We start from the raw sequence: 12628 nt of genomic DNA on the forward strand, positions 1-12628 counted from the left end.
AGCACAACTCACAGCACAATTCAGCACAGCTCACAGCACAACTCAGCACAGTTCACAGCTCACAGCACAACTCAGCACAGTTCACAGCTCATAGCACAACTCAGCACAGTTCACAGCACAGTTCACAAAACAGAAACAACATAACTCATAGCATCACAGTAGGAAGGCAGCAGGCACAGAAAAAGCATGACAGAAACAACATAACAGCACAGAAACACGACAACAATAGCACAGAAACAGCACAGAAACCGGTCTTTACAAGAACGAAGAAACACGACGCAAACGAAGAAACGAAGAACATTTACAGCACATAAAACCGCAAACTTCATCCAATATAAAGAAATAACACAACAAACTTCACAAATTCACAGCAGAATCAAAGAACCAATATCACCATCCAAAGAAATAACTAAACAACTCACCTGTAGAACTGGAAAGTCATGAGGTGTTGGATTTTCAGGCTCCCTCAAGTACACTTGTGCAGGATTACTAACCTGCAAAAGTGTATTGATAGTGCGAGGCTAATTAGAACCCACGTAACTCAAAAAGTCAAAACTTATACATTAGAAACCAGTTGATCATGTACCTCCTCGTCTGCATGTATCTCATCTTCTCCTTGTTTTCGTGGGTGACTCGAAGAGTCGACTGGTGTAGCCGAGGAGAAAGGCAAGCTCGGCAAGTTCATTTGCTTTGCCTATGCATTGAACTCTTCTCGCATCTCGTTACGCACTTGTTCCTTAATTGATGCCACCATGGCATCCAAGTTGACCGGTGAGTTCACACTTGCCCGGGATCTCCATGATTTGGTATATTCCAGACCCATCACCTTCTCCCATCCTAGCAAGCTCCCCCCCCCCCCCCCGCACCCAATACGCGTCCTGGATGGTAGGGCTTTCCCAAAGCCAAGGTGAAAGGGTCCTTCTCCACTGTTGGGACGAGCTTGCCTTCAACAAGCTCTCCAGTGTACTCAAGCTGTAGCAAAACCAAAAAGGCAACACCAAGTTAGTGTTTATGTAAAGTGATATATATGCAAAATATTCATGCAGTTCACAAGTCATAGTTGCTTACAAGTTTATCTGCCATTTCTTTCGTTATCGGAGCCTTGATGGACCATTTTCCGATTTTCTTGTCACGAGAATGCAAAGAACAAAAGAAATCTCCGGCACGACTCACCAAAGTACTGATCGTGGAGTCAGAGGGCACTGTGGAGGACCCTAGAAGCGCAGTGGGGTATACTCCCTCACTCACCCACGTCTCCCTCCATTCATCAAACGTCATACACCCCATACGACGGTGGTATTGCTTCTGCAATGCATTCTTGAAACTCTGCTCCCTTATTTCCTACATAATTAGACATATTAGTTTCAAAACTACCAAAATATTAAATATATTATACAATTGTCATCAGAGTTACTTGAACTTACAATTGCTTCTTTTTTGCTTTTTTGAAGAACGAAAGCATCCCAATCTTCCTTTGATACGCTAGGCCATATTTTCCATAGGAGTTTCTCTTCATCGATGACTTCATCATCATTGCCACCTCCTTTCTTGTTCTTTGGTTTTCTCACAAGTTTCTTTGTGATAAACCGACGAACTAAGGTGGTCTTGAAGCCTCTGAATCTTGCCGCAAGTAAGGATTCAAACACCCTTCGCTTGGTGTACTCATTTGGAATGTTAAATAGACTCTGCAAGCACAAATAACATTTATTATTAGTTTGCCCATTTAATAACAATAAATTGAAGGAATTTGTAAATGTGCAAAAAAACACTTGCCCTAGTATCATTCCAAAACGTGTCAATCAAGCCTGTAGGTACTTCGCTCAAACGAAGAGTAATGGGAATTTTGCGCGCACAAATCCCAACTTAAACAGTATACTGACGACGTCATTTGCCTGTAGGTTGGCCTACCCTGTCATACTCCAGGACCATTGGACTGACAGGTTTCTTGAAGCTTGTCATCGGACCCCTCAGCTTTTTGTTCGCTGGTGCCTTTACCCCCCCCCCCTCCACTAGGATTCTCATCAAACGACTCAGACATTGCATTTTCGATAGGAGGCGCTTGTTCAGCTGTAATTTCAAACTCATTAAGCATACGATCCAAAACATCTTGAGCCTGATCTTCTGCCTCACCCAAATCAGGCTCCTTGTTCACATTATACAACTCGTCCCCATCCCCAGATGAATCATCATCATCATCCTCTACATCCTCCACTCCAATACGGTAGTGATCATCCGCCATGAGATGTAAAACCTGTCATTACAAACATAACACTTTATTAGTTGTAATATAAATAAATTTGTAAGGTAAACTTATAATTAAATATAAATTGTTGAATTATAATACAAATTAACATAGAAAATGCGGAACTAAGTTACTTCATTCATTTAAAAGAAAATACGAAAAATGGGCAAGTAAGTTAACAATTTCATTCATTTTCACCTAAAAATGTGATTTAATAATACTTTCGACGCCTACAATTTCAAACTAACAAAAAATAGTACCTCAATCTAATATTCCTTCGTCGTGGTCTGATCGCATGTAATTGGCTTGGTCGTCTATCTCATTTGGTACAACAGGTCTAGGAACAGTGAAAGGTGTCGAGTCATCAAACGCATCATATTCTTCCTCATCCTCGACATCTCCAACACTAAGGATTCTTCTTATGCCGGCTAGCACAATAAACCAGTTTGAGTCGGCTGGGTCACTTACGTAAAACACTTGCTTGGCTTGAGATGCATGGATGAATGGTTCAGCACTATCATTCAGGTGGCCAAGATCTACAAGAGTAAAGTTATCATGTTTGACGTTACGCCTGATATTATCAACCCACTTACACCGGAAAAGAGCAATCGTGAAGTCACAATAATCAAGCTCCCATATTTCTTGAATTCGACCGTAGTATGACAACTCTGCATCAATAGGTGATTTATCCTTAGCACTTGCAAACTCCCTTGATGATTCCACAAGCGTTACACCACTGTTTTGGGTCGAGGATGATTTCAAATCCTGACGCTCAGTCCAAAATGTGTACCCATTTATGTCATATCCCTCAAATGAGTGAATGTCATCCCTAGGACCATAAGCAAGCCACCTTATTGTATCTATGACACTCTCATACTTTCCAACCATCACTCAATCACGAAACCAACTCACAAATTTCTTATTATGCAACTGCATCAGTGCCCGTTCACCTTTCGATGGAAATTCATCACGCAAACTAGCCATGTGCTCATCTAAATATGGGTGAACATCTGCAACATGGTGCAACACATAAAGGTGCGCTTGTAAGAACTTATCTCGATCAAGTGACATTCTTTCCGACCCGATTGTGCCATGACCATCAAGTCTCCCTTCGTGTCGAGAAGTAGGAATACCAATAGGTTTAGCAACGGCTATATAGTCGGCCACAAAATTACCGACCTCCTCAGCCACGGTCCCTTGAATAATACTTCCTTCCGGGTGAGCCCGATTCCTCACTTTATCTTGCAATGTACCCATATGTCTTTCAAAAGGATAGCACCACCGCATGAACACTGGACCGCACAACTTAATCTCACGCACCAAATGAAGAATCAAATGCACCATTATGTCGAAAAACGAGGGTGGGAAGTACATCTCAAATTTGCATAAAGTCACAACCACATCCGCCTGTAAAGCATCAAGTGTACAAAGATCAAGCACTTTGCTGCATATTGTATTGAAAAACGAATAGAGGCTTGTAATAGCTTCCCTCACGTCCTTTGGTAAAATACCACGTATTGCAATTGGTAGGAAAACTTGCATCAGAACATGACAATCATGGGATTTCATACTTGTCAGCTTCAATTCTCCATTTAAGGATACAAATCTCTTCATGTTAGATGCGTACCCTGATGGAACCTTAATTCCATACAGACATGCACAAAACATCCGTTTTTCTACTCTTGACAATGTGTAGCAAGCCGAAGGTAAATAGGCCTTACACTCCTTGGATTTTCCCTCATTTTTCTTCTTCGACGCATCCGTGTCCTTTCCCTTTCCCTTGCTCTTCCCTTTTCCTGTTTTCGAACTCAATTCATTTTCCTTTTCCTGTTCCTTTCCCTTACTAACCCTTTGTTGAACCCACAATTCTGGACGCACCCCCATCTTTTTCAAATCGTCTCGTGCACCCTTTCCGTCCTTTGTCTTGCTTTGAATATTCATCAGCGTTCCCACAAGAGCATCACACACATTCTTCTCTATATGCATTACATCAAGACAGTGCCTAACGTCATGTTCTTTCCAGTACGGGAGCAACCAAAAGATTGATTCTTTTTCAAAGAGAGCAGTTGACTCCGCTGCTTTTTCTGATTTCCCAAAGACTGTTCGTACACCCTTAACTCGAGCGTAAACCTCCTCACCAGTCAACGGCCTAGGCGCAGTCCCCTCTTCCGCTGTCCCATCAAAAGCCTTTTTCTGCCTACGGTACGGGTGATCGCGCCTGAGCAACCTTCTGGTCCGCAAATACACCTCTTTGTGAGAATGATCAAGGCGTCTGCTTGGCGTATCATCAATACAAATGGGGCATGGTTTTTTCCCTTTGTTCTTATACCCAGACAAGTTGCCATATGCAGGAAAATCATTAACAGTCCACATAAGAGTTGCACGCAATGTGAACATCTCATTCTTATGAGCATCAAACACGGAAACCCCTTCGTCCCACATCTTTCTCAAATCATCAACAAGTGGCGCAAGATAAACATCTATGTCGTTTCCTGGTTGCCTTGGTCCCGATATCAAAAGTGAAAGCATTACGTATTTCCGTTTCATGCACAACCAAGGAGGCAAATTGTAGATCACTAAAAGTACCGGCTATGTGTTGTGCTGGGTACTAAGAGTGCCAAATGGATTCATCTCGTCCGTGCACAAACCAAGCCTTAAATTTCTGACTTCATCACCAAATTCCCCAAACTTCATATCAATGTTCTTCCATTGCGAGGAGTTGGCTGGGTGCTTCAGCATTCTGTTTTTCTTTTTTCCCTCTGCATGCCACCTCAAGTTTTTAGCGTCTAGTGGTAAAGAGAACAGACGCTTAAACCTTGGAATAATGGGAAGATACCACAACACCTTAGCAGGCGGTCCCTTCGTACCAGCATTGCAACTCATGCGCTTGTAGCGCGACTTCTTACATCGTGGACACTCCTCCAATTTTTCATATTCATTTCGATAAAGAATACAATCATTAGGACATGCATGTATCTTCTTATACTCCAAACCAAATGGACACATGAGCTTCTTTGCGTAATAGTAAGACTTAGGAATTTTATTCCCATCGGGAAACATCCACTAGTAGAAAAAATGAAAAAAGCACCCCCCTTTTCGCACCGGTTCTTAAAAACCGGTGGGAAAAAAATTGGGCGGGATTTGGATAATTACTTTTCGCACCGGTTCCTTATAAACCGGTGCCAAATCTTGGTTTTCGCACCGGTTTGAACCGGTGCTAAATGTTTTATTAAAAAAAAAAGAGGGAGAGAAGGATTTCGCACCGGTTCAGCCCAAACCGGTGAGAAAATTCATTTACAACCGGTTCGAACCGGTGCTGTAAATTAAACAAAAAAACCACTTAATCGTGAAATTCAATCTTCTTCTTCCTTCAATTCAGTTTTCATTCCCCTTCTAGCTTTTCCGCTTTCAATTCGCAACCCCCTCGTTGTCGCCTACCTTCCCCATAGTTGTACGTCCTCCATCGAAGCGCATTCTGGGCTTTCTCACCTCCATTGCCGCAACTCGTCTCTTTTTCTCCATAGCTCTCCTCCATTGAAGCGCATTCTGCTGAGCTTTCTCACCTCCATTGAAGCGCATTCTGAGCTTTCCAACTCCATTGTAGCAGCTTCAAGGTAAGATTTGTTTCGTGGTCTTTCTAATCTATTGAATTCCTTCGAAATCTAGGGTTATTCGTTGATTTAGGGTTTTCTGTTCTTTGTGGTTTGCTGTTGTGACTTTAATTTCGAGTTGTGCATTCAACAATAGTAAATTGTTTTAGGGTTTTGATTGTTGCTGTTGTTTATGAACTTGATGGTTCTCGTTTGCGCATTTGTTTATGAACTTGATGGCTCTCAATGCTACCTGTGCAGCACTACAAAGATTAACCATAGTTAGGCTTTCCAAAGGTAAATTGCACATGAGCTCACTGTGTTGAAGGCTTGAAGCCCAGATTACCATTAATATGGTTTCATAAACTTCAATGTGCTCTGTTTTTTCTTCTCTCAAAATTGATTTGGAGCTGAAATGTGTGTAAGGACAGTCTGATACTTTATTCTGGGTATTGAGGATACCAAATCTATGACGGAGGAATGGGGGATAGTAGATCCAATGTTCTAAGTGTCATTTTAGTGATTAAGGAAATACGTCTTAGGTTAATAATTTTGGTACATGACATGATGTTAGTCTTACCAGTTCTTTAGAGGATGGAGATGAATATTGATAATTTGGGGTTAAAGAAAAGTTTCGACTTTGATTGGATACTTATTATTTTGACATTGCTGAATGGCCTATCTTTTGAGAGAAGATGAGAGCAGGAGCCCTATGTTTCATATCCACATCTTTGATTTGAAAGTCCTGAGGTGTTCTAACTGTACTAAACTGCTATAATGGAAATATGAATCCTATGGTTCATTTAACTATCTACGCTTATTACATATTGTGTGGTAGAATACTGTTCATGCATATCAAATTGAGAATCAAATACAAGAGGGAGGTGTTTTGTTATAGTTGTTAATTCATCTGAAAGGAAGATGAGGGATTTAATTTTTGGAGAAGAATAAGGGCAAGCAGCACGAACCTTTTCAGAGTCACAAAGTCTTTTTTAACATGTTTTTATTTATTTATAATCTCTTTCTCTAATTGCTTACCTTTTTTTTGGGGATAGTTGTTCTTCATTAGAGATTTTTTCCTTTATAATCAAATTTGTATAATGGGGTTGAAGTAGAATGATGTAACGAAATCTACTAGTCAATGTTACTGCACAAGCTTATCTGGAGTATATACAATATATTATGTGTAGAATTATTTTTTTTTCTTCTTCCTGCTTTAATTGTTCATTTTATTTAAAATTGTTGAGTGGTTGGGGAAGTTGGGTCATGGCATGGTTGTTTGCCCATAAATTACATAATACTATGAGGTTTATTATCAATTGAACTGAGTGTACTGTGTACATTTTCAGTAATGAGCTGGGGACAAAAGGTTTTTTTTTTTAATCAAGCTTATGTTATATCATGAAGAGTAATCGCGGTATCATGTGATTTTTTTTTTGTGTAGGGTAGGATATACACCCTTCCAAGTCATCTATCACCTGGAGCTAGAGATCTGATTCCCAGGATGCTTGTAGTTGATCCTATGAAGAGGATTACAATCCTAGAGATCCGTCAACATACATGGTTTCAAGCTCATCTTCCTCGTTATTTAGCTGTGCCACCTCCTGATACAATGCAACAGGCAAAGAAGGTTTGCCCATGAATCTTTCTGTCGGAATAAGTATATGCTTCTGTAATTGTTGAATTTGCTGGATTCCAGAGTGGGAGACATCACTGACTATCTGTCAGATTGGATCCCATTGTGCATAAAATCTCTATTGGTTAACCTCACATTATTTATGCCTTTGAGGGTAGTGCAATACACCTGAGAGATCTCCGAGAAATATCTCAATGATTATGTTCTGTTACTTGCATAAGCTATGTTTTTGCTCTTTGATCTTTTTGTAGCCAATATGTGAATTGACCTTTTACTTCCTACAGATTGACGAATATGGCAATCCCCTTCTGCATTTGCATGATTACTAAATTTTTTCATGCATATAGTTATTCTAAACAAATTTTGACAGCCGAAATGCATATACTAAAGACTAGTGTATCGTTTTAATATCTTCAAAAAGTATCTTTGCTAACTCAGTAAGTAGTAGTATACCCTCTATGGCTATTGCCATCTCTAATCAGGAAAAGCTTTAGATAAATTAGTACTTGATTCTTGTATGGATTAGATTTCCTTCATTGTATTTCTTCCTTTGATATCTCGTTTTTATGGTAATTCATCCTTCGTAAGCAATAGTATACCCTATATCATTCATATATAAATTTGGAATCAACAATTAACTTCAGGCAACAATTAACTGAATCAACTTATTCCCCATTTTGCTGTCTGGCATTTACAGCAGATATGGTCGACTTCATATCTTTTTATCAGTTTACTCAACATTTAATTCTGTGATGGTAGTTATACCATCTAATATGCTACGTAATTGACAGCAATGTCTACGTAATTGCCTGATACAATTGTTTTGTTTTTTTTTTCCTGATTTTTTTCCTCTAGGTGAAACTACTCCAAATATGCAGACCTCAGCAATTATGGAAGCTAGGAAATGATAAGATTTTCAAGTGTGACCGATCCCTCTCTACTCGGGGAAGCAAACAACATTGTCTTCAAGCGTGAAGAATTCGAGACAAAAGTATCAAATCATTTGCTCACGAATGTTTTCTGCTTGCAGCTATAACCGCATAGGAAAAGATGCTGACGAGGCAGATGTGGAGGAAATAATTGATTTGGCCAACAAAGCTTCCTTGGCTGGCCAACAAAAGCAAGTTCAAGAGAATATTCATTCTCAAATAAAAGATTTATGCACGCTTATGGATGAAATTCTTCTTCCTGCCAAGAAAACTGAGGAGCGGTTTGAATCAGCTGCACAAATAGATAAGGATCAGCCACGAAGTGGCCTTAGGTTTGCTCTTGGCCGTATTGGAAGCTCTCCTACTAACCATCTTGGTAATTTTTCCTTCAGGTTCCTGAAATTAGCTTGTTCTTTCTTGAATATGAAAAGTACTGGTTGATAGCATTTTTTTTTTTTTTTGGAAAGTAAAATTTTATTACCAAAAGACTTCAAAGCATGAGGGTACATCAAAAGCCAATGGCCAACACAACAACCAAAAACCAAACAAACCAAAGAACACAAGCCAAGGAACAAACAATCTAGCCACCTTCTAGGAAGGGTTCTAGAAAGGATGAACCAAACAGGGGCTCTTCTGCACTCAGTGGAGAGGAACTACCCTCTAGGAGGGTTGAACCAGATCAGAGGAGCAGGACAAAACAAACAAACCACAACTCAACTAGCCTTCAAGGCTAAATACTCAATAAACATAACCTGACAGCAACCATTAACCTTAAAACTCAGAAAATCAGTTTTTGTCTCTCAGGTTCAGAGCATCTACAAGAGACTCTATAAACTATATTCCTGAACACAGTATCAGCAGGCTCACAGACTCCATTGAACATAGTATTATTTCTCTGGGTCCAAATGCTGTAAACAGCTTCTGCCAGAAACATCAGATGAAGCTTGCTGTTAGAATTTGACCTTCTACAATTTTTAATTGCCCAGTCAACTTCATGGTTGAAATCTTGAACAGTTTTTTGGCATCTCAGGAGGTGTAACACTTTCTTCCAGATTACACTAGAATAGTTGCACCAAAAGAAAAGATGCTACACAGATTCATTATCCTGCAAACACAGTAAACAAACAGGGTCACAGACAGGATTCCATTTAAGGATTCTATCCTTTGTAAGTAACCTATTCTAATTGGCAAGCCATAAGACAAAAAAACTTCTTGGGGTTGCATGATTATTACAGATGATCCGTTTCCAGGAAACTTTAGGACCTTGAGCCCTGATCTTAGCATAAATCTTCCTGATTTGAACCCTACTGTTCTTCATCATAGAGCTTCAACCCCCAATATTATCAATCAAGCTCCTGCACTTCATAATTCTCCTGAGAACCCAGGAACACTTCTTAGGAATAGCAGCATCCCAAAAATTGGCAAATTTGAAATAGTATACATGTACCCATTTGACCCATAGAGAGTCAGATTTGTGAGTGATATCCCAGAGAACTTTACAGATTGCAGCAAGATTCCACACACAGAGAGATATGATATTCCACCCTCCACAAGTACTGGTTGATAGCATTGCTATTTATCTTCTGCCTATGCTACCTCTTATTGATCCAATATTTGAATACAATGATATCTTTAATCTTTAACTTGCTATGGATGTAAATCATGTAATTTTATTAATATAATTTCTTGTAAGCAAGCGTAAGATATTGTATTAACTACACAAACTAATTTATAATGCCTTCTAGTGCATATCAAACTTTCTAGGAAGGACTTTAAGCCTAGCTACATACTGTCTTACAGTGTTGCACATCAAACCAATCTTTATCCCTACGACCCTAGTCCCTAACCCTAACTTTAGTGTGATGAGATTATTTACTTTGACTTTCTAATCCTTCCTTGGGACTTGTAGTCCTAGGCTGCACAAAAAAAAAAAAAAAAAAAAAAAAAAAAAAAAAAAGAAGAAAAGAAAACAAAAGAAAGAGCCCTCTCCTGATTTTATTGAATTTATGCTTGCTCCTCAGCTGTCTGGGCATAACAGAAATTTAGGATTCATTACTAACCAAATGTGAATTTTTTGTAATTGCTGTGATACGGTGGTGCACAAGGGTTCTGGAATTCTTTGTAATTGTTGTGATACGGTGGTGGGTTGTCTGCCTTTAATTTGACCTTCAATATTGTCATTTACTTTGAAGCTTGTTTTTTCACATGAAATATTATTCAGGTTAGTGCTTCGCAATTTAAGGCACATGCTGGTTGTGCTTCACGCAGAAAACCGTAAGTTTCATTATAGCATTTTGTGGCTTCTCATTTGGAGTTGTATTGTGTTTTTGCTCAACCCTTTATCCTTGTGAATGATGACATGTATTGCTATATATACACATCTAATGGGGTCTCACAGCATGAGTTATCGGTAACCCTAATTAAAGATCGTCGTCATTCTGCCAAGTACAATGATGACCTGACAGAAGTTTATGAACAAGCGGAGCACTTGGGCAGATTGTATAGGCTCCATACATTGAAGAGCATGAGTTCTAACAATTGAATTGACTATTAGGCTCATCAAACTCACACTGCCCTCCAGATTTCTGCATGTTGATTCAGCCAACAATACAAACCAGCAATGGCAGCAGCAACACACAACCAGGCACCAGCTGCATAACCAAAGCAACAACAACAGTACAGCAGCAGCACCACAAAAGAAAAACAAACAGCAGCTAGCACCCCACCCAGCACCCCACAACAACTCATCCATCACCATGAAGGCATTTTTGAACAAATTAAAGAGTAATTTCATATACAAAATTTTATTTTATTTTTTAGATGAAAATTGTAATATTACGGCTTTTTTTTAATGAAAATATGTAATTTTATATATATGTTAGTGTTTATATATCAATTTAAGTGAAAAAAATGCAAAAAAAAAAAGTTTTTTTTTTATTTATTTTGGCCATTTTTGGCACCGGTTTTGGAAAGAACCGGTGCTAAAAATCTTTTTTTAAAATTTTTTTGGGGACTTTTGGCACCGGTTTTCACCCAGAACCGGTGCTAAAAGTTTTTTTTGAAATTATTTGGGGACTTTTGGCACCGGTTTTGAACCGGTGCGAAATCTATGGGGTTTTAGCACCCCCCAAAGCTAGACCGGTTCAAAATCGGTGCGAAATGGGGGGTTTGAACCGGTGGGGAATGCGTATTTTCGCCTAGTGATCTCACTTAACACGGTCAACAAAGAAGTAAAACTACTGTCCGTCCACCCATGCTTCGACTTAATGTTAAAAAGTGTTAGCACGGCTGATAGTTTGGAGTATTTTTTGCACCCAGGATACAAAGGCTTTTTAGAAGCCTTCGATAATGACTTAAACACGTCACCTTCAAAACCACGCATCATCTCATCCACCCCTTCATCCTCGACCTCATCCACATGATCATCCTCAAATCCATCCTCAGCACCATGATCAACAATATGTTCATCATTATTCTTGTACTCCTCGTCCACACAAATGTCATTGCTTCTATCATCATGCACATCATTCCCAATAACATCCCCACTGTACTCTCCTTCTTCACCGTGCCAAATCCACACATGGTATTTAAGCCTAAACCCACGACAAACTACATGATCTCTAATGATATCAACACTATTGACCACCTTCACATTATTACAATCAAAACAAGGACAATAAAGGCAATCGAAACCCATTCTGCGTTTGTAAGATGAAGCCCTCTCGCAAAACTCTTGAACCCCATTAAAGAATTCCAATGTATCACATCTACCATACATCCAGCCATGATCCTTCTCCATTAAGTAAATTGTCTCTAAACATGGCAATATATTACGAATCATGTATAATTGCTACCATCTATTATATATGTAAATCAAATTCAAACACACAACATGCATATAACATTCATATAGATACAAAAATGCATATATGCTTCCAAAGGGTCCTTATCACTCCAACCTAACCTATCCTTGAACGTTTACTCTCACTAGTGAATGTATGTCGACTTTCCAATTTTAAGGAAAATCCGGCAGCATTTCCCCCCAGTTCTCCAAGTACACGATGTAGGCAATAAGTTACCCACATATGTACCCAGAGAACATGGTGTTCGAGGAAATGGTAAGCCAAGATGTTCCTTAAAATCGAAAAAAAATAGACATACATTCACCACCTAAGTGAGAGTAAACGTTCGAGAACAGTCCCAACCGGGGACTATTCAAGACTTTCTCCTA

The 12628-nt window shown here is 39.3% G+C and overlaps 1 long non-coding RNA gene across 2 annotated transcripts; it reads left to right on the forward strand.

Moving 5' to 3' along the window:
- Positions 1 to 5350: 5350 nt before the first annotated feature.
- LOC110726917 lies at positions 5351 to 11262 on the forward strand. 2 transcript variants are annotated; one of them, XR_002512423.1, is made up of 4 exons: positions 5351 to 5856; positions 7277 to 7462; positions 8324 to 10671; positions 10796 to 11262. It is a non-coding gene; the product is annotated as an uncharacterized LOC110726917 (long non-coding RNA). The 2 variants fall into 2 exon arrangements; XR_002512422.1 differs by lacking the exon at positions 5351 to 5856 and having other exon boundaries at positions 6321 to 7462.
- The last annotated feature ends 1366 nt before the right edge of the window (positions 11263 to 12628 follow it).

The sequence above is a fragment of the Chenopodium quinoa genome, unplaced genomic scaffold, assembly GCF_001683475.1.
Source record: "Chenopodium quinoa cultivar QQ74 unplaced genomic scaffold, ASM168347v1, whole genome shotgun sequence".
In the NCBI taxonomy this organism is placed as follows: domain Eukaryota; kingdom Viridiplantae; phylum Streptophyta; class Magnoliopsida; order Caryophyllales; family Amaranthaceae; genus Chenopodium; species Chenopodium quinoa.